The sequence below is a fragment of the Nerophis lumbriciformis genome, linkage group LG28, assembly GCF_033978685.3.
Source record: "Nerophis lumbriciformis linkage group LG28, RoL_Nlum_v2.1, whole genome shotgun sequence".
NCBI lineage: Eukaryota > Metazoa > Chordata > Actinopteri > Syngnathiformes > Syngnathidae > Nerophis > Nerophis lumbriciformis.
The window spans coordinates 30268454-30295527 of record NC_084575.2 but is presented as its reverse complement, the minus strand read 5'-3'; the positions used below and the strand labels follow the sequence as shown (position 1 = coordinate 30295527).

Sequence of the window (27074 nt, the reverse complement as noted above, 5' to 3'; positions counted from 1 at the left end):
GACAAGAATATAAGTTGGTGTATTACCTGATTCTGATGACTTGCGTTGATTGTAATCAGACAGTCGTGATGATAACGTCCACGTTTTCAAATGGAGGAGAAGAAAAGTTCCTCCTTTCTGTCTAATACCACATGAAAGTGGTTGGTTTTTGGCACCTTATTTGTCCAGCTTCCATATTCATTTTTATACACTTTACAAGAAATATATTGGCGGCAAACTCCGTGGCTTGCTAGCTTGTTTGCGCTGGCTTTCGGAGACTCTTGTTTTGAAAGCGCAGGCGCGATGGAGCGGCACTTTTATTGTGAAGACAGGAACGTCCTCATGTGCGGTCAGTCTTGAGGCTTTTGACGGGATGTACGGTTGAAATAAAAAAAGTATATTTTTTCCTTCACACTTTTGATTGATTGATTGGAACTTTTATGATTAGATTGCACAGTACAGTACACATTCCATACAATTGACCACTAAATGGTAACACCCCAATAAGTTTTTCAACTTGTTTAAGTCAGGTCATGTGACCGCCTGGCTCTGTTTGATTGGTCCAACGTCACCAGTGACTGCATCTGATTGGTGGAACGAAGTGAAACGTCACCAGTAAGGCAGGCACTATGAAGGTCTGTCTGACAGACCAAAACAAACAAAACGTGCATTAACAGATCGATAAAAATTAGTAGCGAGTAGCGAGCTGAATGTAGATAAAAGTAGCGGAGTAAAAGTAGCGTTCCTTCTCTATAAATATACTTAAGTAAAAGTAAAAGTATGTTGCATTAAAACTACTCTTAGACGTACAATTTATCCCAAAAGTTACTCAAGTAGATGTAACGGAGTAAATGTAGCGCGTTACTACCCACCTCTGCAGTACAGTACATATTCCGTACAATTGACCACTAAATGGTAACACCCGAATAAGTTTTACAACTTGTTTAAGTCGGGGTCCACGTTAAAGGGGAACATTATCACAATTTCAGAATTGTTAAAACCATTAAAATCAGTTCCCAGTAGCTTATTATATTTTTCGAAGTTTTTTTTCAAAATGTTACCCATCACGCAATATCCCTAAAAAAAAGCTTCAAAGTACCTGATTTTAACCACCCGTCCATATTTCTGTGACGTCACATAGTGAAGCCAACACAAACAAACATGGCAGGAAAAAACAGCAAGCTATAGCGACATTAGCTCGGATTCAGACTCGGATTTCAGCGGCTTAAGCGATTCAACAGATTACGCATGTATTGAAACGGATGGTTGTAGTGTGGAGGCAGGTAGCGAAAACGAAATTGAAGAAGAAACTGAAGCTATTGAGCCATATCGGTTTGAACCGTATGCAAGCGAAACCGAGGAAAACGACACGACAGCCAGCGACACGGGAGAAAGCGAGGACGAATTCGGCGATCGCCTTCTAACCAACGATTGGTATGTGTTTGTTTGGCATTAAAGGAAACTAACAACTATGAACTAGGTTTACAGCATATGAAATACATTTGGCAACAACATGCACTTTGAGAGTGCAGACAGCCCAGTTTTCATCAATTAATATATTCTGTAGACATACCCTCATGTCAGCAGGCCAGGGAAGCTAGGGTCGATATTCTTCTCTTGATCATCTTGGGACGGTGTGAGCCAAGACATCCAGGCGGGTTTAGCTCGCTCGTCTGCGGGAACAAACTGCCGTCATTGCTTGCCGTGCTACCGGGGTCCTTTGTCCCTGAATTGCTCACACACTCCGGCAGATTCAATGGGGGTCTGGCGGCAGATTTCTTTGACTTTATCGTTGGAAATGCATCTGCTTTGAGTATCGCAGGATATCCACACATTCTTGCCATCTCTGTCGTAGCATAGCTTTCGTCGGTAAAGTGTGCGGAAACAAACGTCCAACTTCTTGCCACTTTGGCATCTTTGGGCCACTGGTGCAACTTGAATCCGTCCCTGTTCGTGTTGTTACACCCTCCGACAACACACCGACGAGGCATGATGTCTCCAAGGTACGGAAAACAGTCGAAAAAACGGAAAATAACAGAGCTGTTTTGACTCTGTGTTTGAGAAAATGGCGGATTGCTTCCCGATGCGACCGAGAGCGAATATTTAACTCGCCAAAATTCACCCGTTTAGAGTTCGGAAATCGGTTAAAAAAAATATGGTCTTTTTTCTGCAACATCAAGGTATATATTGACGCTTACATAGGTCTGGTGATAATGTTCCCCTTTAATCAATTCATGGTACAAATATATACTATCAGAAAATACAGTCATCACACAAGTTAATTATCAGATTATATACATTGAATTATTTACATTGTTCACAATCCGAGGGGTGGGATGTCGAGGGGGGGTTAGGTTTGGTTGATATCATCACTTCAGTCATCAACAATTGCATCATCTGAGAAATGGACATTGAAACAGTGTAGGTCTGACTTGGTAGGATATGTGAACATAGTGAGCTCAGAAAGCATAAGAACAAGTATATACATTTGATTATTTACATTTGATTGTTTACAATCCGGGGAGGTGGGATGTGGAGGGGGAAGGGTGTTAGTCTAGGGTTGTAGTTGTAAGAGTTCTGCCAAAAACTCTACAACAGGGGTGCTCACACTTTTTCTGCAGGCGAGCTACTTTTCAATTGATCAAGTCGTGGGGATCTACCTCATTCATATATATAATTTATATTTACTTATTTATGAAATATATGTTTTTGTTAACAAGTTAAAGGTGTTTAATGATAATGCAAGCATGTTTAACACATATAGTTAATATTGTTAATACATTAAAGGTGTTTAATGATAATACGAGTATGTTTAATACATATAGTTAATATTGTTAACAAGTTAAAGGTGTTTAAAGATAATGCAAGCATGTTTAACACATATAGTTAATATTGTTAACAAGTTAAAGGTGGTTAAAAATAATACAAGCATGTTTAACACATATAGTTAATATTGTTAACAACTTAAAGGTGGTTAAAGATAATGCAAGCATGTTTAACACATATAGTTAATATTGTTAACAACTTAAAGGTGGTTAAAGATAATACAAGCATGTTTAACACATATAGTTAATATGTTATGTTATGTTACACATATATTATTGTTATTAGGGGCGGCATGGCGTAGTGGGTAGAGCAACCGTGCCAGAAACCTGAGGGTTGCAGGTTCGCTCCCCGCCTCGTACCATCCAAAAATCGCTGCCGTTGTGTCCTTGGGCGGGACACTTCACCCTTTGCCCCCGGTGCCACTCACACCGGTGAATTGAATGATGAATGATAGGTGGTGGTCGGAGGGGCCGTTGGCGCAAATTGCAGCCACGCTTCCGTCAGTCTACCCCAGGGCAGCTGTGGCTATGAAAGTAGCTTACCACCACCAGGTGTGAATGAATGATGGGTTCTACATGTAAAGCGACTTTGGGTACTTAGAAAAGCGCTATATAAATCCCAGGTATTATTATTATTGTTAACAACTTAAAGGTGGTTAAAGATAATACAAGCATGTTTAACACATATAGTTAATATTGTTAACAAGTTAAAGGTGGTTAAAGATAATACAAGCATGTTTAACACATATAGATTCCTTTCTTTCATGAAGACAAGAATATAAGTTGGTGTATTGCCTGATTGTGATGACTTTTGCATTGATTGGAATCAGACAGTGGTGATGATAACGTCCGCATTTTCGAATGGAGGAGAAAAAAAGTCCTCCTTTCTGTCCAATACCACATGAAAGTGGTTGGTTTTTGGCATCTTATTTGTCCAGCTTCCGTACTCCTTTGTATACACTTTACAAGAAATACATTGTCGGCAAACTCCGTAGCACGCCAGCTTTCTGAGACTCTTATTTTGGTAGCGCAGGCAGGATGAAGCAGAGCTTTTATTGTGCAGTCGGTCTTTGGAGTTTTGACGACAGGTACAGCGCCAGAGTCTGTTGAAATAAAGTGTTTCTCGCCTTCCTGTCGGTAATTTTAATGAGCTAGCAGCAGCCAGCGTCATCTCAGAAGACCCTCGGGTGCCGTGAATGTCAATCAAGTGATGAAAATTACGTCATAGTGAAGATTTATGATCGCTCATTTTTAGGACTATTTTTTTAATGCCTGGCTGGTGATCGACTGACACACCCTCCGAGATCGACCGGTAGATCGCGATCGACGTAATGAGCACCCCTGCTCTACAAAAATACTTGACTGATTCACCATTCCGTGGTGGGTGTAGTGTTGTAACGATACCAATATTTTGGTACCGGTACCGGTACTAAAATTATTTCGGTACTTTTCAGTACTTTTTCTAAATAAATGCGACCACAAAAAAATGGCAAAAAATCTTAGGGTACATTTAACATATGATTATTATTGCAGTTAAGTCCTTAAAATAGTGAACATACGAGACAACTTGTCTTTTAGTAGTAAGTAAACAAACAAAGGCTCCTAATTTAATCTGCTGACATATGCAGTAACATATTGTGTCATTTATACACCTATTATTTTGTCAACATTATGAAGGACAAACAGTAAAAATGGATTTTTAATCTACTTGTTCAAGTCTTAAGTACTTTGACATCGGTTACCTATGTTACAATGTTTAATTGTACTGTCCCGGTCAAATAAATACATGAATGAATTAAAATAACTGTATTTTATTATCATTATTTTACTAGTTTTGCAGCACTTGGAAAAAATATATATACTTTCTTTTTTGTTTACCTAATAAAATGGTGAAATTTGATATTGTGGACTAGTGTTATCCCTATACTAATATTTTGGTACCGGTACCAAAATGTATTTCGACACTTTTCAGTACTTTAATTTTTTTAATTTTTTAATTTTTATTTTTCACTTTATTTTTTATTGACATCCAGCATCAGACATTCCTATCCATTACATCATATTCACATGAATCATATATCTATTGTCTGCCCTAAATGTCAAAATATTTTTGTTTATATCCCATCCATACCACCCACCCCCCCCCCAAAAAAGAAAGAAACAACAACAAAAAACAAAGTAATATCTACAAATATTGATTAAATAAACAGAAAAAAAGAAGAAGAAAAAAAGGAAATAATAATACATTAATAATAATAATAAATCAAATAAAAGATAAACAGTAATATATATATATATATATATATATATATATATATATTACTGTTTATCTTTTATTTTATTTATTATTATTATTAATGTATTATTATTTATTATTATTATATAATATATATATATATGTGTATATATATGTTTATGTACATGTATGTATGTATGTATATATATATATATATATATATATATATATATATATATATATATACATACATGTACATAAACATATATATACATACATATACACACACACACACACACATATATATATATATATATATATATATATATATATATATATATATATATACATACATGTACATAAACATATATATACATACATATACACATATTGGGAGTACTTTTCTAAATAAAGGGGGACCCAAAAAATTGCATTATTGTCTTTATTTCAACAAAACATCTTAGGGTACATTAAACATATGTTTATTATTGCAATTTTATCCTTAAATAAAATAGTGAAAATACAAGACAACTTGTCTTTTATTAGTAAGTAAGCAAACAAGGCTCCTAATTTAGTCTGCTGACGTATGCAGTAACATATTGTGTCATTTATACACCTATTATTTTGTCAAAATGATTAAGGACAAGTGGTAAAAAATGAATTATTAATCTACTTGTTCATTTACTGTTAATATCTGCTTATTTTCTCTTTCAACATGTTCTATCTACACTTCTGTTAAAATGTAATAATCACTTATTCTTCTGTTGTTTGGATACTTTACATTAGTTTTCGATGATACCGCAAATTTAGGTATCAATCCGTTACCAAGTAGTGAAGTGAATTGTGACGTGAATTATATTTATATAGCGCTTTTCTCTAGTGACTCAAAGCGCTTTTACATAGTGAAACCCAATATCTAAGTTACATTTAAACCAGTGTGGGTGGCACTGGGAGCAGGTGGGTAAAGTGTCTTGCCCAAGGACACAACGGCAGTGACTAGGATGGCGGAAGCGGGGATCGAACCTGGAACCCTTTAGTTGCTGGCACGAGCTATACCGCCCCGCTTCTGAAATAATTTGGGCATCAATCCGATACCAAGTAGTTACAGGATCATACATTGGTCATATTCAAAGTCTTTTCTGTTTTAACATGTTCTATCTACACTTCTGTTAAAATGTAATAATCACTTATTCTTCTGTTGTGTGGATACTTTACATTAGTTTTGGATGATACCACAAATTTAGGTATCGATCTGATACCAAGTAGTTACAGGATCATACATTGGTCATATTCAAAGTCTTTTCTGTTTTAGCATGTTCTATCTACACTTCTGTTGAAATGTAATAATCACTTATTCTTCTGTTGTGTGGATACTTTACATTAGTTTTGGATGATACCACAAATTTAGGTATCGATCTGATACCAAGTAGTTACAGGATCATACATTGGTCATATTCAAAGTCTTTTCTGTTTTAGCATGTTCTATCTACACTTCTGTTAAAATGTAATAATCACTTATTCTTCTGTTGTGTGGATACTTTACATCAGTTTTGGATGATACCACAAATTTAGGTATCGATCTGATACCAAGTAGTTACAGGATCATACATTGGTCATATTCAAAGTCTTTTCTGTTTTAGCATGTTCTATCTACACTTCTGTTAAAATGTAATAATCACTTATTCTTCTGTTGTGTGGATACTTTACATTAGTTTTGGATGATACCACAAATTTAGGTATCGATCCGATACCAAGTAGTTACAGGATCATATATTGGTCATATTCAAAGTCTTTTCTGTTTTAACATGTTATATCTACACTTCTGTTAAAATGTAATAATCACTTATTCTTCTGTTGTGTGGATACTTTACATTAGTTTTGGATGATACCACAAATTTAGGTATCGATCTGATACCAAGTAGTTACAGGATCATACATTGGTCATATTCAAAGTCTTTTCTGTTTTAGCATGTTCTATCTACACTTCTGTTAAAATGTAATAATCACTTATTCTTCTGTTGTGTGGATACTTTACATTAGTTTTGGATGATACCACAAATGTAGGTATCGATCTGATACCAAGTAGTTACAGGATCATACATTGGTCATATTCAAAGTCTTTTCTGTTTTAGCATGTTCTATCTACACTTCTGTTAAAATGTAATAATCACTTATTCTTCTGTTGTTTGATACTTTACATTAGTTTTGGATAATACCACAAATTTAGGTATCGATCTGATACCAAGTAGTTACAGGATCATACATTGGTCATATTCAAAGTCTTTTCTGTTTTAACATGTTATATCTACACTTCTGTTAAAATGTAATAATCACTTATTCTTCTGTTGTGTGGATACTTTACATTAGTTTTGGATGATACCACAAATTTAGGTATCGATCTGATACCAAGTAGTTACAGGATCGTACATTGGTCATATTCAAAGTCTTTTCTGTTTTAGCATGTTCTATCTACACTTCTGTTAAAATGTAATAATCACTTATTCTTCTGTTGTGTGGATACTTTACATTAGTTTTGGGTGATACCACAAATTTAGGTATCGATCTGATACCAAGTAGTTACAGGATCATACATTGGTCATATTCAAAGTCTTTTCTGTTTTAGCATGTTCTATCTACACTTCTGTTAAAATGTAATAATCACTTATTCTTCTGTTGTGTGGATACTTTACATTAGTTTTGGATGATACCACAAATTTAGGTATCGATCTGATACCAAGTAGTTACAGGATCGTACATTGGTCATATTCAAAGTCTTTTCTGTTTTAACATGTTATATCTACACTTCTGTTAAAATGTAATAATCACTTATTCTTCTGTTGTGTGGATACTTTACATTAGTTTTGGGTGATACCACAAATTTAGGTATCGATCTGATACCAAGTAGTTACAGGATCATACATTGGTCATATTCAAAGTCTTTTCTGTTTTAGCATGTTCTATCTACACTTCTGTTAAAATGTAATAATCACTTATTCTTCTGTTGTGTGGATTCTTTACATTAGTTTTGGATGATACCACAAATTTAGGTATCGATCTGATACCAAGTAGTTACAGGATCGTACATTGGTCATATTCAAAGTCTTTTCTGTTTTAACATGTTATATCTACACTTCTGTTAAAATGTAATAATCACTTATTCTTCTCTTGTGTGGATACTTTACATTAGTTTTGGATGATACTACAAATTTAGGTATCGATCTGATACCAAGTAGTTACAGGATCATACATTGGTCATATTCAAAGTATTTTCTGTTTTAACATGTTCTATCTACACTTCTGTTGAAATGTAATAATCACTTATTCTTCTGTTGTGTGGATACTTTACATTAGTTTTGGGTGATACCACAAATTTAGGTATCGATCTGATACCAAGTAGTTACAGGATCGTACATTGGTCATATTCAAAGTCTTTTCTGTTTTAGCATGTTCTATCTACACTTCTGTTAAAATGTAATAATCACTTATTCTTCTGTTGTGTGGATACTTTACATTAGTTTTGGATGATACCACAAATTTAGGTATCGATCTGATACCAAGTAGTTACAGGATCATACATTGGTCATATTCAGTCTTTTCTGTTTTAACATGTTCTATCTACACTTCTGTTAAAATGTAATAATCACTTATTCTTCTGTTGTGTGGATACTTTACATTAGTTTTGGATGATACCACAAATGTAGGTATCGATCTGATACCAAGTAGTTACAGGATCATACATTGGTCATATTCAAAGTCTTTTCTGTTTTAGCATGTTCTATCTACACTTCTGTTAAAATGTAATAATCACTTATTCTTCTGTTGTGTGGATACTTTACATTAGTTTTGGATGATACCACAAATTTAGGTATCGATCTGATACCAAGTAGTTACAGGATCATACATTGGTCATAGTCAAAGTCTTTTCTGTTTTAACATGTTCTATCTACACTTCTGTTAAAATGTAATAATCACTTATTCTTCTGTTGTGTGGATACTTTACATTAGTTTTGGATGATACCACAAATTTAGGTATCGATCTGATACCAAGTAGTTACAGGATCATACATTGGTCATATTCAAAGTCTTTTCTGTTTTAGCATGTTCTATCTACACTTCTGTTAAAATGTAATAATCACTTATTCTTCTGTTGTGTGGATACTTTACATTAGTTTTGGATGATACCACACATTTAGGTATCGATCTGATACCAAGTAGTTACAGGATCATACATTGGTCATAGTCAAAGTCTTTTCTGTTTTAACATGTTCTATCTACACTTCTGTTAAAATGTAATAATCACTTATTCTTCTGTTGTGTGGATTCTTTACATTAGTTTTGGGTGATACCACGAATTTAGGTATCGATCTGATACCAAGTAGTTACAGGATCATACATTGGTCATATTCAAAGTCTTTTCTGTTTTAACATGTTCTATCTACACTTCTGTTAAAATGTAATAATCACTTATTCTTCTGTTGTGTGGATACTTTACATTAGTTTTGGATGATACCACAAATGTAGGTATCGATCTGATACCAAGTAGTTACAGGATCATACATTGGTCATATTCAAAGTCTTTTCTGTTTTAACATGTTCTATCTACACTTCTGTTAAAATGTAATAATCACTTATTCTTCTGTTGTTTGATACTTTACATTAGTTTTGGATGATACCACAAATTTAGGTATCGATCTGATACCAAGTAGTTACAGGATCATACATTGGTCATATTCAAAGTCTTTTCTGTTTTAACATGTTCTATCTACACTTCTGTTAAAATGTAATAATCACTTATTCTTCTGTTGTGTGGATACTTTACATTAGTTTTGGATGATACCACAAATTTAGGTATCGATCTGATACCAAGTAGTTACAGGATCATACATTGGTCATATTCAAAGTATTTTCTGTTTTAACATGTTCTATCTACACTTCTGTTAAAATGTAATAATCACTTATTCTTCTGTTGTGTGTATACTTTACATTAGTTTTGGGTGATACCACAAATTTAGGTATCGATCTGATACCAAGTAGTTACAGGATCATACATTGGTCATATTCAAAGTCTTTTCTGTTTTAGCATGTTCTATCTACACTTCTGTTAAAATGTAATAATCACTTATTCTTCTGTTGTGTGGATACTTTACATTAGTTTTGGATGATACCACAAATTTAGGTATCGATCCGATACCAAGTAGTTACAGGATCATACATTGGTCATATTCAAAGTCTTTTCTGTTTTAACATGTTCTATCTACACTTCTGTTAAAATGTAATAATCACTTATTCTTCTGTTGTGTGGATACTTTACATTAGTTTTGGATGATACCACAAATTTAGGTATCGATCTGATACCAAGTAGTTACAGGATCATACATTGGTCATATTCAAAGTATTTTCTGTTTTAACATGTTATATCTACACTTCTGTTAAAATGTAATAATCACTTATTCTTCTGTTGTGTGGATACTTTACATTAGTTTTGGATGATACCACAAATTTAGGTATCGATCTGATACCAAGTAGTTACAGGATCATACATTGGTCATATTCAAAGTCTTTTCTGTTTTAGCATGTTCTATCTACACTTCTGTTAAAATGTAATAATCACTTATTCTTCTGTTGTGTGGATACTTTACATTAGTTTTGGATGATACCACAAATGTATGTATCGATCTGATACCAAGTAGTTACAGGATCATACATTGGTCATATTCAAAGTCTTTTCTGTTTTAGCATGTTCTATCTACACTTCTGTTAAAATGTAATAATCACTTATTCTTCTGTTGTGTGGATACTTTACATCAGTTTTGGATGATACCACAAATTTAGGTATCGATCTGATACCAAGTAGTTACAGTATCATACATTGGTCATATTCAAAGTCTTTTCTGTTTTAACATGTTATATCTACACTTCTGTTAAAATGTAATAATCACTTATTCTTCTGTTGTGTGGATACTTTACATTAGTTTTGGATGATACCACAAATTTAGGTATCGATCTGATACCAAGTAGTTACAGGATCATACATTGGTCATATTCAAAGTCTTTTCTGTTTTAACATGTTATATCTACACTTCTGTTAAAATGTAATAATCACTTATTCTTCTGTTGTGTGGATACTTTACATTAGTTTTGGATGATACCACAAATTTAGGTATCGATCTGATACCAAGTAGTTACAGGATCATACATTAGTCATATTCAAAGTCTTTTCTGTTTTAACATGTTCTATCAACACTTCTGTTAAAATGTAATAATCACTTATTCTTCTGTTGTGTGGATACTTTACATTAGTTTTGGATGATACCACAAATTTAGGTATCGATCTGATACCAAGTAGTTACAGGATCATACATTGGTCATATTCAAAGTCTTTTCTGTTTTAACATGTTCTATCTACACTTCTGTTAAAATGTAATAATCACTTATTCTTCTGTTGTGTGGATACTTTACATTAGTTTTGGATGATACCACAAATTTAGGTATCGATCTGATACCAAGTAGTTACAGGATCATACATTGGTCATATTCAAAGTCTTTTCTGTTTTAGCATGTTCTATCTACACTTCTGTTAAAATGTAATAATCACTTATTCTTCTGTTGTGTGGATACTTTACATTAGTTTTGGATGATACCACAAATTTAGGTATCGATCTGATACCAAGTAGTTACAGGATCATACATTAGTCATATTCAAAGTCTTTTCTGTTTTAACATGTTATATCTACACTTCTGTTAAAATGTAATAATCACTTATTCTTCTGTTGTGTGGATACTTTACATTAGTTTTGGATGATACCACAAATTTAGGTATCGATCTGATACCAAGTAGTTACAGGATCGTACATTGGTCATATTCAAAGTCTTTTCTGTTTTAACATGTTCTATCTACACTTCTGTTAAAATGTAATAATCACTTATTCTTCTGTTGTGTTGATACTTTACATTAGTTTTGGATGATACCACAAATTTAGGTATCGATCTGATACCAAGTAGTTACAGGATCATACATTGGTCATATTCAAAGTCTTTTCTGTTTTAGCATGTTCTATCTACACTTCTGTTAAAATGTAATAATCACTTATTCTTCTGTTGTGTGGATACTTTACATTAGTTATGGATGATACCACAAATTTAGGTATCGATCCGATACCAAGTAGTTACAGGATCATACATTGGTCATATTCAAAGTCTTTTCTATTTTAGCATGTTCTATCTACACTTCTGTTAAAATGTAATAATCACTTATTCTTCTGTTGTTTGATACTTTACATTAGTTTTGGATGATACCACAAATTTAGGTATCGATCTGATACCAAGTAGTTACAGGATCATACATTGGTCATATTCAAAGTCTTTTCTGTTTTAACATGTTCTATCTACACTTCTGTTAAAATGTAATGATCACTTATTCTTCTGTTGTGTGGATACTTTACATTAGTTTTGGATGATACCACAAATTTAGGTATCGATCTGATACCAAGTAGTTACAGGATCATACATTGGTCATATTCAAAGTCTTTTCTGTTTTAACATGTTCTATCTACACTTCTGTTAAAATGTAATAATCACTTATTCTTCTGTTGTGTGGATACTTTACATTAGTTTTGGATGATACCACAAATGTAGGTATCGATCTGATACCAAGTAGTTACAGGATCATACATTGGTCATGTTCAAAGTCTTTTCTGTTTTAACATGTTATATCTACACTTCTGTTAAAATGTAATAATCACTTATTCTTCTGTTGTGTGGATACTTTACATTAGTTTTGGATGATACCACAAATTTAGGTATCGATCTGATACCAAGTAGTTACAGGATCATACATTGGTCATATTCAAAGTCTTTTCTGTTTTAGCATGTTCTATCTACACTTCTGTTAAAATGTAATAATCACTTATTCTTCTGTTGTGTGGATACTTTATATTAGTTTTGGGTGATACCACAAATTTAGGTATCGATCTGATACCAAGTAGTTACAGGATCATACTTTGGTCATATTCAAAGTCTTTTCTGTTTTAGCATGTTCTATCTACACTTCTGTTAAAATGTAATAATCACTTATTCTGCTGTTGTGTGGATTCTTTACATTAGTTTTGGATGATACCACAAATGTAGGTATCGATCTGATACCAAGTAGTTACAGGATCATACATTGGTCATATTCAAAGTATTTTCTGTTTTAACATGTTATATCTACACTTCTGTTAAAATGTAATAATCACTTATTCTTCTGTTGTGTGGATTCTTTACATTAGTTTTGGATGATACCACAAATTTAGGTATCGATCTGATACCAAGTAGTTACAGGATCATACATTGGTCATATTCAAAGTCTTTTCTGTTTTAACATGTTCTATCTACACTTCTGTTCAAATGTAATAATCACTTATTCTTCTGTTGTGTGGATACTTTACATTAGTTTTGGGTGATACCACAAATTTAGGTATCGATCTGATACCAAGTAGTTACAGGATCATACATTGGTCATAGTCAAAGTCTTTTCTGTTTTAACATGTTCTATCTACACTTCTGTTAAAATGTAATAATCACTTATTCTTCTGTTGTGTGGATACTTTACATTAGTTTTGGATGATACCACAAATTTAGGTATCAATCTGATACCAAGTAGTTACAGGATCATACATTGGTCATATTCAAAGTCTTTTCTGTTTTAACATGTTCTATCTACACTTCTGTTAAAATGTAATAATCACTTATTCTTCTGTTGTGTGGATACTTTACATTAGTTTTGGATGATACCACAAATTTAGGTATCGATCTGATACCAAGTAGTTACAGGATCATACATTGGTCATATTCAAAGTCTTTTCTGTTTTAGCATGTTATATCTACACTTCTGTTAAAATGTAATAATCACTTATTCTTCTGTTGTGTGGATACTTTTCATTAGTTTTGGATGATACCACAAATTTAGGTATCGATCTGATACCAAGTAGTTACAGGATCATACATTGGTCATATTCAAAGTCTTTTCTGTTTTAGCATGTTCTATCTACACTTCTGTTAAAATGTAATAATCACTTATTTTTCTGTTGTGTGGATACTTTACATTAGTTTTGGATGATACCACAAATTTAGGTATCGATCCGATACCAAGTAGTTACAGGATCATACATTGGTCATATTCAAAGTCTTTTCTGTTTTAACATGTTCTATCTACACTTCTGTTAAAATGTAATAATCACTTATTCTTCTGTTGTGTGGATACTTTACATTAGTTTTGGATGATACCACAAATTTAGGTATCGATCCGATACCAAGTAGTTACAGGATCATACATTGGTCATATTCAAAGTCTTTTCTGTTTTAACATGTTCTATCTACACTTCTGTTAAAATGTAATAATCACTTATTCTTCTGTTGTGTGGATACTTTACATTAGTTTTGGATGATACCACAAATTTAGGTATCGATCTGATACCAAGTAGTTACAGGATCATACATTGGTCATATTCAAAGTCTTTTCTGTTTTAACATGTTCTATCTACACTTCTGTTAAAATGTAATAATCACTTATTCTTCTGTTGTGTGGATACTTTACATTAGTTTTGGATGATACCACAAATTTAGGTATCGATCTGATACCAAGTAGTTACAGGATCATACATTGGTCATATTCAAAGTCTTTTCTGTTTTAGCATGTTCTATCTACACTTCTGTTAAAATGTAATAATCACTTATTCTTCTGTTGTGTGGATACTTTACATTAGTTTTGGGTGATACCACAAATTTAAATATCGATCTGATACCAAGTAGTTACAGGATCATACATTGGTCATATTCAAAGTCTTTTCTGTTTTAACATGTTATATCTACACTTCTGTTAAAATGTAATAATCACTTATTCTTCTGTTGTGTGGATACTTTACATTAGTTTTGGATGATACCACAAATGTAGGTATCGATCTGATACCAAGTAGTTACAGGATCATACATTGGTCATATTCAAAGTCTTTTCTGTTTTAACATGTTCTATCTACACTTCTGTTAAAATGTAATAATCACTTATTCTTCTGTTGTGTGGATACTTTACATTAGTTTTGGATGATACCAATTAGTTACAGGATCATACATTGGTCATATTCAAAGTCCTCATGTGTCCAGGGACATATGTCCTGAGTTTATAAACATAATATACATTTTAATAAAATGTTGTCATGCCAAAAAATATCAACGTAGTCATAGTAGTGTCGACTACATACGTGCCTGTACTTGGTATCATTACAATGGATGTCAGGTGTGGCGTTGGTTTGCATTTTGACGCCGGTGAGCTACGGTGTGTAGTGATGCATGTTTAGCTATTCCTCGTCCTGCAGGAATGATACTTGTAAGAAACATACTTTATCTGTCGCCATGGAGACCAGGATTAGTGATTTAGAAGTAGCTAAAACGCTGCAGACGGCCGGATGGACGTCTTAAAGCACCTCTTCCTGAGGGTGTTTCAGTGTTATAACTTCACCTTTATCTTTACTTTTTAGGCCAAAATGCGTCTGTTCTCACTTTTCTGTCTACACACTGTGTCTGCTTGTAAGTACTCTGTGACTGTGCGCTGCCGAACATGCTCCTCTGCTCGTAAAAACCAGCAATGTCACGACGTGACTTCGACACGAGCGTGGAGGGGTGCGGGACCGGAACGTTTCAGAGACGGTATCGTACTGAAAATGATTCATTAGTATCCCGGTACTATACTAATACTGGTATACCGTAAAACCCTAGGTGGGTCAGTGACGTGCGGTGAGGTTGATGACTGGTGAGGCACTGACTTCATCACAGTCAGATTTCCAAACATATGAACCCTAAAGAGTATCTTATTCACCATTTGATTGGCAGCAGTTAACGGGTTATGTTTAAAAGCTCATACCAGCATTCTTCCCTGCTTGGCACTTAGCATCAAGGGTTGGAATTGGGGGTTAAATCACCAACAATTATTCCCGGGCGCGGCGCCGCTGCCGCCCACTGCTCCCCTCACATCCCAGGGGGTGATCAAGGGGATGGGTCAAATGCAGAGGACATATTTCACCACACCTAGTGTGTGTGTGACAATCATTGGTACTTTAACTCATTGGCGTTGTTAGGCCTATTTTAGGGGGGCTCAAGCCCCCCTAAAATATTCTTAAGCCCCCCTAAATAATTTGGTGTTTTTTTGTTTTTTTTTTACAAATAAATGCCGACATATTCATTATAAAGTGGCCCAAATATGAGTTTAAATAAATAATCATATAACCTGTTATTATTCACTCAGTTTCCCCTCACTTCGTAGCGTGTTCATATAGAAAATGCCCACATCACTCAAATTCCAGCCCGCATTTTCTCTGGGACCTTGCTTGCGGTCCTGCAGGTGTACGAAGCACATTATCTTCCTTTGCAATGAGTGAAGCTGCACAAAACCTTGTGTGTGCAATTGTAAATCATTTATTTTTTAAGTTTTGTGTTTCTTGTAGAATCTATATAAAGTAATATACATAAGCCTATTGTTAAAATAATGAAAAAAACCATCATTAAATATATTTGTTTTATTGTATTGTTACATTAATAGCTGTTTTATTATTATAGGATGGCTTGTTAAATATTTAATAGGATTTTCAGAGGGAGGAAAAACCAAGACATTTAATATAAAATGTAAAATGAATAAATACATAAAAAGAAAAAGAAAATATATGGTTAAAAGCCATCGTCCCGGGGAGCATTTCATTTCGTCCCGTGCATTTTTTTTAAATAATAATAATAACAATGAATAATTTCTAAGTCTTTGTTAGCCGTTTGTGAAGTTTTGTGCTCGTGCGTAACATTCGCTCGCATCCTGTGCATCTCCTGGGGGCAAAGCCCCCCCCTGTCCTTAAAAGCTAGTGACGCCCCTGCTTTAACTTAACTTTAACTTTACACATACAAACTGTAGCACGCAAAAAAGCACATTTAATTAAAAAAAACGTTATTATGTTTTTACCTTTACTTATAAGTGCGGGTACAGTGGTGTTCGGTGTGGAGGAGTTGTGAATGAATGAAATATGAAATCCGTGCTGCAGTCTGCAGGTGTACCTAATGTAGTGTCCCAGCAGTCGTTCACGGCTCCTCCGGCGCGAGCAATGTTGTTTTTGCACTTTTTGGCTTCTTGTTAAGTGACTTTTTTTAGGTGGATTCGGTCTTGCACGTGGAGGGTTTGGGTGTGGGCTTTGGTTGGTGTGGCGTGCAGTCTGCGGCGAACGTGTCTTCAGCACCAGGAGGCGTGGTTACGCGTGCCTCAGCCAGTGCGTCTTTCGCAGCAGTTTTATGATCGCTCAGCACAAGAAATACTTTACACACATACAGTTGTTGACAAAATACACTGTACATTATATACCTCAGCTAACTAAACTATGGAAATGTATAATATAATTCATATAGCAATACGGTCTCACTGCACAGCAGACCAGCAGTTAGGCGAGTCCGGAATCCATGTTGAGGCACTGAGTGACGTGCCTCAACTGGCTGCTGATCACCGCACCGTCTCTTCTCAGTATTTGAACGGCAAATGTGAAAATTCAGTGATTTTGAATAAAAATAATCTAAAACTGGTGAAGTTAAATGGAAAATAACTTTATAGTATAATCACTGGATACATATAACAATTAAAAAATTTTTTTTTTCTTTTTACATTTTTTTCTTTCCATGATGGCAGGTGAGGCCCCGCCTCACCTGCCTCTAGTGACCGCACGTCACTGAGGTGGGTGTAAACGCTACTCGTAGTCCCGGGAAATTCACTATCAGAAGGTTGAATGAGACACCCGATCAAGAAGAAATACATGATTTAATTTGTACAGCGAGAGAAGTCAATTGGAGGCAGTTTACACAGGGAGGAAGTCAATGGAAGAAAATAAAAATACTCCTAGAAAAGAAGCTTTGAAAATAACTCATTGTCTCGAGTGGGTTGATAGAGAGAGACAATAACAATAGGGATGTAAGTTACACCTGTTTATGATAGAAAACCCAAAACCAGTGAAGTTGCCACATTGTGTAAATGGTAAATAAAAACAGAAAACAATGATTTGCAAATCCTTTTCAACTTATATTCAATAGAATAGACTGCAAAGACAAGATATTTCATGTTACAACTGAGTATTTTTTTTTATTTAATGGCAGCAACACATTGCAAAAAAGTTGTCACAGGGGCATTTTTACCACTGTGTTACATGGCCTTTCCTTTTAACAACACTCAGTAAACGTTTGGGAACTGAGGAGACACATTTTTGAAGCTTCTCAGGTGGAATTCTTTCCCATTCTTGCTTGATGTACAGCTTAAGTTGTTCAACAGTCCGGGGGTCTCCGTTGTGCTATTTTAGGCTTCATAATGCGCCACACATTTTCAATGGGAGACAAGTCTGGACTACAGGCAGGCCAGTCTAGTACCCCCACTCTTGAACTACGAAGCCACGCTGTCGTAACACATGGCTTGGCATTGTCTTGCTGAAATAAGCAGGGGCGTCCATGATAATGATAGTACCGTATTTTCCGCACCATAAGGCGCCCTGGGTTATAAGCCGCGCCTTCAATGAACGGCATATTTCAAAACTTTGTCCACCTATAAGCCGCCCCGTGTTGTAAGCCGCATCTAACTGCGCTAAAGGAATGTCAAAAAAACAGTCAAATAGGTCAGTCAAACTTTAATAATATATTAAAACCAGCGTGATGTGGGCGCGCATGGAATCATATATCAACATGGACAAAGCTGCGTGAAAAAAGCCACCCGGCCTCTTCGCGTAAACTTAAACTTACCTTAACCACTCGCTCATCTTTTCTTCATCCATCCCTTCGAGTTAGCTTTTATGATGACGCCGGCTGGAAAGGTCTCTTTTGGCAAGGTCTTCCTTTTGAATATCACCATGGGTGGAAGTTTCTGGCCATTAGCATGGCAAGCTAGAACCACAGTGAAGGATGACTTCTCATTCCCTGTGGTGCGAATATTCACCGTACGTGCTCCCGTTGTATCCACAGTGCGGTTCACAGGAATATCAGTTGCTGTGAAATAGTAATCCGTGTGCGGATGGAGAGATTGCGTCTTTTCATGAACCGGATCCCTGTCGTTTAGTAGGAGCCATTTTGTGGTCTTTACAGATGTAAACACACAAAGGAAATGAAACTCCGCGCGCTTTTTCTTCTTCTACGCGGGCGGGTGGTTGCTTACAGTAGAAGAAGAAGCGCTTCCTGTTCTATGGGGGCGGGTGCTTACCTTGGCGGTTGCTTGCGTAGAAGAAGAAGCGCTTCCTGTTCTACCGGGAAAAAAGATGGCGGCTGTTTACCGTAGTTACGAGACCGAAACTTTATGAAAATGAATCTTAATATTTATCCATATATAAAGCGCACCGGGTTATAAGGCGCACTGTCAGCTTTTGAGAAAATTTGTGGTTTTTAGGTGTGCCTTATAGTGCGGAAAATACGGTAATGTATGTTGCTCCAAAAACCTGTATGTACCTTTCAGCATTAATGGTGCCTTCACAGATGTGTAAGTTACCCATGCTTTGGGCACTAATACACCCCCATACCATCACAGATGCTGGCTTTTCAACTTTGCGCCTAGAACAATCTGGATGGTTCTTTTCCCCTTTGTTCCGGAGGGCATATCCACAGTTTCCAAAAAAAATTTGAAATGTGGACTCTTCACACCACAGGACACTTTTCCACTTTGCATCAGTCCATCTTAGATGAACTCGGGCCCAGCGAAGCCGGCGGCATTTCTGGGTGCTGTTGATAAATGGCTTTTGCTTTGCTTAGTAGAGTTTTAACTTGCTTTTACAGATTTAGCGACAAACTGTAGTTACTGACAGTGGTTTTCTGAAGTGTTCCCGAGCCCATGTGGTGATATCCTTTACACACTGATGTCGCTTTTTGACGCAGTACCGCTTGAGGTCACGGCTTTCCTGCTTACGTGCAGTTATTTCTCCAGATTCTCTGAACCTTTTGATGATATTACAGACCGTAGATGGTGAAATTCCTAAATTCCTTGCAATAGCTGGTTGAGAAATGTTGTTCTTAAACCGTTGGACAATTTGCTCACGCATTTGTTCACAAAGTGTTGACCCTCGCCCCATCCTTGTTTGTGAATGACTGAGTATTTCACCGAAGCTGCTTTTTTTTTGTGACATAGTAACAGTTTGAATTGAGAATGGGTATCGTAGAATTCCTGGTGTTTCAGAAAAAACGGGATCTAGTACGCAAAAAAACCCAATATTGTTGTCCCATTTAAGAGAAATGATTTGATGGTTTAATGGTTGTAATCGGTTGAAAAATGTGGATTGTGAAAACCATCCGGCGAGAGGTGAAAATAGGGCTTTGGAAAACCGGGAATTCTGTGAAATCCTGGGATTTTTTCGAACTTGAAAAATGGTAGTTTGATTGTCCAAGTTGAGCGGAGTGTGTCGATGGTGGAACGGTTCGAATCAGATGAGAAATGTAGAATTTGCAGTCAATTGTATATTTCCCATACATTGTTGACGGTGAGAAAATTACCTGAAATTCGAGAAAACTGGGAATTTGGGGAAAAGAAAAACAGGTTTTGCATTCGACATAGTGGAAGAGCAGTGTGTGTGGATGGTTGAAAGGTTGGAATCGGGTAAAAACATTGTAGAACTATGAATATGCCTATTCATTTGAATGGGAATTTCCTGGAAATTTTGGAATTTGGGAAAACAGGGATTTTTTTTTTAATATTGATACTAGCACAATTGTCCTGGATGATATAAATGGATTGGTGTTGGAATATTTACAATCTGTTCAAAAATGACGATGTAGTAACAGCTTGAATTGAGCATGGGTATTTTAGAATTCCTGGAATTTCAGGAAAACCGGGAATTTGTATGGAAAAAAAACAAAACAATTATTGTTGTCCCATTTAAGAGAAATTATTTGATGGTGGAATGGTTGGAATTGGTTGAAAAATGTGGATTGTGAAAATTTTCCAGCGAGAGGTCAAAATAGGGCTTTGGAAAACCGAGGGATTCTGTGAATTCCTGGAATTTTCTTTAAATTGGAAAATGGTAGTTTGATTGTCCAAGATGAGTGGAGTGTGTGGGTGGTGGAACAGTTCCAATCGGGTGAGAAATGTGGGAGTTGTGTATGTTTGAAAATTGGCCCATTGATTATGAATGGGAAAACTGTCCCAGAAAACTGGGAATTCTGGGTAATCTGACTTTTTTTTGCGTTGAACTCAGGATTCCCGGTCAAGCCGAAAAATTTGGATGTCACACGGTTCCGATCGGACGAAAACTGTGGGCTGTGGCCCCCGCCAAATTATTGTAGCGAAATAATGATGAATAGATGATTTTTTTTGGATGTCGAATTGTATATGTGTGAATGTATGAGGGGCCCTTAGGGACATTATCCAGAATTACCTCTTACATACACTACTGAAAGGCTCTCACATTAGCAACTGAAATGTTTTTCTCTCACACACTACTGAAACACTTTCATACACACTACTGAAACACTCCCACACACACTACTGAAACACTCTCATACACTACTGAAACACTCTCACGTTCACAACTGAAAAACTCTCACGCACACTACTGAAAAACTCTCACACACTACTGAAACACTCTCACACACTACTGAAACACTCTCACACACACTACTGAAACACTCTCACACACTACTGAAACACTCTCACAAACACTCTCACACACACTACTGAAACACTCTCACACACACTACTGAAACACTCTCAAACACACTACAGAAACACTCTCACACACTACTGAAAAACTCTCATACACACTCTGCGATCCCCTCCAAGGTGTCTCATTGTATCCCATTGGGTTGAGTTTTTTCTTGCCCTGGTGTGGGATCTGAGCCGAGGATGTTGTTGTGGCTTGTGCAGCCCTTTGAGACACTCGTGATTTAGGGCTATATAAATAAACTTTGATTGACCATTGATTGACTACTGAAATGCTCTCACATTAACAACTGAAAGGTTTTTCTCTCACACACTACTGAAACACTCTCATCCATACCACTGAAACACTCTCACGCACACTACTTAAAAACTATCACACACGCAACTGAAACACTCTCACACACACTACTGAAACACTCTCATACATACTACTGAAACACTCTCACGCACACTACTGAAAAACTCTCACGCACACTACTGAAACACTCTCACACACACTACTGAAACACTCTCAAACACACTACAGAAACACTCTCACACACTACTGAAAAACTCTCATACACACTCTGCGATCCCCTCCAAGCTTTCTCATTGTATCCCATTGGGTTGAGTTTTTTCTTGCCCTGATGTGGGATCTGAGCCGAGGATGTCTTCGTGGCTTGTGCAGCCCTTTGAGACACTCGTGATTTAGGGCTATATGAATAAACTTTGATTGATGATTGATTGACTACTGAAATGCTCTCACATTAACAACTGAAATGTTTTTTCTCTCACACACTACTGAAACACTCTCATATATACTACTGAAACACTCTCACGCACACTACTGAAACACTCTCACTCACACTACTGAACCACTCTCATACACACTCTGCGGTCCCCTCCAAGCTTTCTCATTGTATCCCATTGGGTTGAGTTTTTTCTTGCCCTGATGTGGGATCTGAGCCGAGGATGTCTTCGTGGCTTGTGCAGCCCTTTGAGACACTCGTGATTTAGGGCTATATATATATAAACTTTGATTGATGATTGATTGACTACTGAAACGCTCTCACATTAACAACTGAAATGTTTTTCTCTCACACACTACTGAAACACTCTCATTTATACTACTGAAACACTCTCACACACTACTGAAACACTCTCACTCACACTACTGAAAAACTCTCATACACACTCTGCGATCCCCCCACCAAGCTTTCTCATTGTATCCCATTGGGTTGAGTTTTTTCTTGCCCTGATGTGGGATCTGAGCCGAGGATGTCTTCGTGGCTTGTGCAGCCCTTTGAGACACTCGTGATTTAGGGCTATATAAATAAACTTTGATTGACCATTGATTGACTACTGAAATGCTCTCACATTAACAACTGAAATGTTTTTCTCTCACACACTACTGAAACACTCTCATGCATACTACTGAAACACTGTCACACACACTACTGAAAAAACTCTCACACACGCTACTGAAACACTCTCACATACACTACTGAAACACTCTCATACATACTACTGAAACACTCTCACGCACACTACTGAAAAACTCTCACACACTACTGAAACACTCTCACACACTACTGAAACACTCTCACACACACTACTGAAACACTGTCAAACACACTACAGAAACACTCTCACACACTACTGAAAAACTCTCATACACACTCTGCGATCCCCTCCAAGCTTTCTCATTGTATCCCATTGGGTTGAGTTTTTTCTTGCCCTGGTGTGGGATCTGAGCCGAGGATGTTGTTGTGGCTTGTGCAGCCCTTTGAGACACTCGTGATTTAGGGCTATATGAATAAACTTTGATTGACCATTGATTGACTACTGAAATGCTCTCACATTAACAACTGAAATGTTTTTCTCTCACACACTACTGAAACACTCTCATACATACTACTGAAACACTCTCACACACACTACTGAAAAAACTCTCACGCACGCTACTGATACACTCTCACACACTACTAAAACACTCTCATACATACTACTGAAACACTCTCACACACACTACTGAAAAACTCTCACACACTACTGAAACACTCTCAAACACACTACAGAAACACTCTCACACACTACTGAAAAACTCTCATACACTCTGCGATCCCCTCCAAGCTTTCTCATTGTATCCCATTGGGTTGAGTTTTTTCTTGCCCTGGTGTGGGATCTGAGCCGAGGATGTTGTTGTGGCTTGTGCAGCCCTTTGAGACACTCGTGATTTAGGGCTATATAAATAAACTTTGATTGACCATTGATTGACTACTGAAATGCTCTCACATTAACAACTGAAAAGTTTTTCTCTCACACACTACTGACACACTCTCATTCATACTACTGAAACACTCTCATGCACACTACTGAAAAAACTATCACACACGCTACTGAAACACTCTCATACATACTACTGAAACACTCTCACGCACACTACTGAAAAACTCTCACACACTACTGAAACACTCTCACACACTACTGAAACACTCTCAAACACACTACAGAAACACTCTCACACACTACTGAAAAACTCTCATACACACTCTGCGATCCCCTCCAAGCTTTCTCATTGTATCCCATTGGGTTGAGTTTTTTTCTTGCCCTGGTGTGTGATCTGAGCCGAGGATGTTGTTGTGGCTTGTGCAGCCCTTTGAGACACTCGTGATTTAGGGCTATATAAATAAACTTTGATTGACCATTGATTGACTACAGAAATGCTCTCACATTAACAACTGAAATGTTTTTTTCTCGCACACTACTGAAACACTCTCATACATACTACTGAAACACTATCACGCACACTACTGAAAAAACTCTCACACACGCTACTGAAACACTCTCACACACACTACTGAAACACTCTCATACATACTACTGAAACACTCTCACGCACACTACTGAATAACTCTCACACACACTACTGAAACACTCTCACACACACTACTGAAACACTCTCAAACACACTACAGAAACACTCTCACACACTACTGAAGAACTCTCATACACACTCTGCGATCCCCTCCAAGCTTTCTCATTGTATCCCATTGGGTTGAGTTTTTTTCTTGCCCTGATGTGGGATCTGAGCCGAGGATGTCTTCGTGGCTTGTACAACCCTTTGAGACACTTGTGATTTAGGGCTATACAAATAAACTTTGATTGATGATTGATTGACTACTGAAATGCTCTCACATTAACAACTGAAATGTTTTTCTCTCACACACTACTGAAACACTCTCATATATATACTACTGAAACACTCTCACACTACTGAAACACTCTCACTCACACTACTGAACCACTCTCATACACACTCTGCGATCCCCTCCAAGGTTTCTCATTGTATCCCATTGGGTTGAGGTTTTTCTTGCCCTGATGTGGCTTTTGCAGTCCTTTTAGACACTTGTGATTTAGGGCTATATAAATAAACTTTGATTGATGATTGATTGACTACTGAAATGCTCTGTGTATAAGAGTGTATAATGCTTGTGTTTATAAGAGTGTTTCAGTAGTGTGTGTGAGAGAACAACATTTCAGTTGTTTACGTGAGAGCATTTCGGTGGTGTATGTAAGAGGTAATTCTGAATAATGTCCCTGAAGGCCCCTCATAGCTTTTGCTCAATACTTTATTGATGCACCTTTGGCAGCAATTCTCAAGTCTTTGAAAAACAACATTTTCTTTAAAAACCTTTTTCCTATAGTTATTATGGGGTATAGTGTGTAGAATTTTGGGGGCTAAAATGAATGTATTACGTTTTGGAATAAAGCTGTGTGGAAAAAGTGAAGAGCTGTGAATACTTTTTGAATGCACTGGAAATGTTTTCATTTTCTTTCATATATAAAAATGCCGGCGGGTTGTAAGCGTGCATAAGTTTATGTATCACTGCCCGAAATGGAATACCCTGATACCGTGCAGTATGTGTGTTAGGAGGCCACAGAGATACAGTATCTCATGCAGAAATTGGCCAGCTGCCATGCGAAAGAGGCACACCCCCTCAACGCGTGCACAACCACACACACGTGCAAAAAGCCCGAGCCAGTAGTACCCAGAGCGGCGGCAGTATTGGCTGAGGGTTTTAAATAAGTATAAATCAAGTCTGACTTGGGCCTAACAGATGCAGTGCTCCAAGCCACAAACTCATCAGTGTAGTCAAGTGATCACAATTTGAGAATAATGATCATTTGTCAACCAATGGACTTTTATTTCATGTCTCAACCGCCATATTTTACCCGACAGGCGGACGCTATTTCAGTAAGTGAAAAGAAGGTTTGCTATTAGAGTGATGTGTTTGCCATAGAGCTCTATGCTTGGCGTGGTTGGGGGCGTGGTTAAGATATATATATATAAGAAATACTTGACTTTCAGTGAATTCTAGCTATATATATATATATATATATATATATATATATATATATATATATATATATATATATATATATATATATATATATATATATATATATAAATAAAAGAAATACTTGAATTTCAGTGTTCATTTATTTACATATATACACACACATAACACTCATCTACTCATTGTTGAGTTAAGGGTTGAATTGTCCATCCTTGTTCTATTCTCTGTCACTATTTCAGAACACACACATTATACAAATATACATGATAAAATCAATAAGAAAACGGGAGCTCTAATTTGGGAGTCTGAATTAGGATCAGAAGTTCCTATGTAAACATTGCGCCCTTACGTCGCCTTTTTGTATTGATTACTGCAGCTGTACACTGGATTCATTCACAAATACAAACTACAACTCACAAACACTTTAGAGTTAGGCTCCACCATCAGAATGTGTACTTAAACTTATAAAGATTACATGGATATTATTCAGTGAGTTGATTCACCAAAACTAACCTGTTATACAGGAGGAAAAAGCACACAGGACGTTTCAATTGTTCACAGACTGGTCACACTCAACAGAATGACAAGACACTTCCGGTCTGCAGGTGATAGCATTCAATTGGGAAGAAACGCCCTACTGCCCCCTACTGACCAATGTGAATACTGATAAATGTGTAATGACAGCTCCAAAAACGAATTCAAACCACAAAATAAAATAAATAAATCAATACAAAAATGTGACAAATTATGGGTGGGTCACATATGCATGTACAGTAGATGGCAGTATTGTCCTGTTTAAAAGTGTCACAACATTGCTGTTTACGGCAGACGAACTGCTTTACGGTAGACTAAAACTTGACTGCTGTTGTTGTGTGTTGTTACCGCGCTGGGAGGACGTTAATGAAACTGCCTAACAATAAACCCACATAAGAAACCAAGAACTCGCCCTCGATCATTAGCTGTTTATATTGTGGGAAAGTGGACGTGTGAACAGGCTGTCAACACGTCACTCAGGT

At 36.4% G+C, this 27074-nt stretch overlaps 1 protein-coding gene across 14 annotated transcripts in view; it reads left to right on the top strand.

The window, feature by feature from the left end:
* The window catches only part of plekha6 (pleckstrin homology domain containing, family A member 6), a 307746-nt gene that overhangs the window by 90333 nt on the left and 190339 nt on the right, over positions 1 to 27074 (top strand). The gene's annotated exons all lie outside the window — the stretch shown is intronic.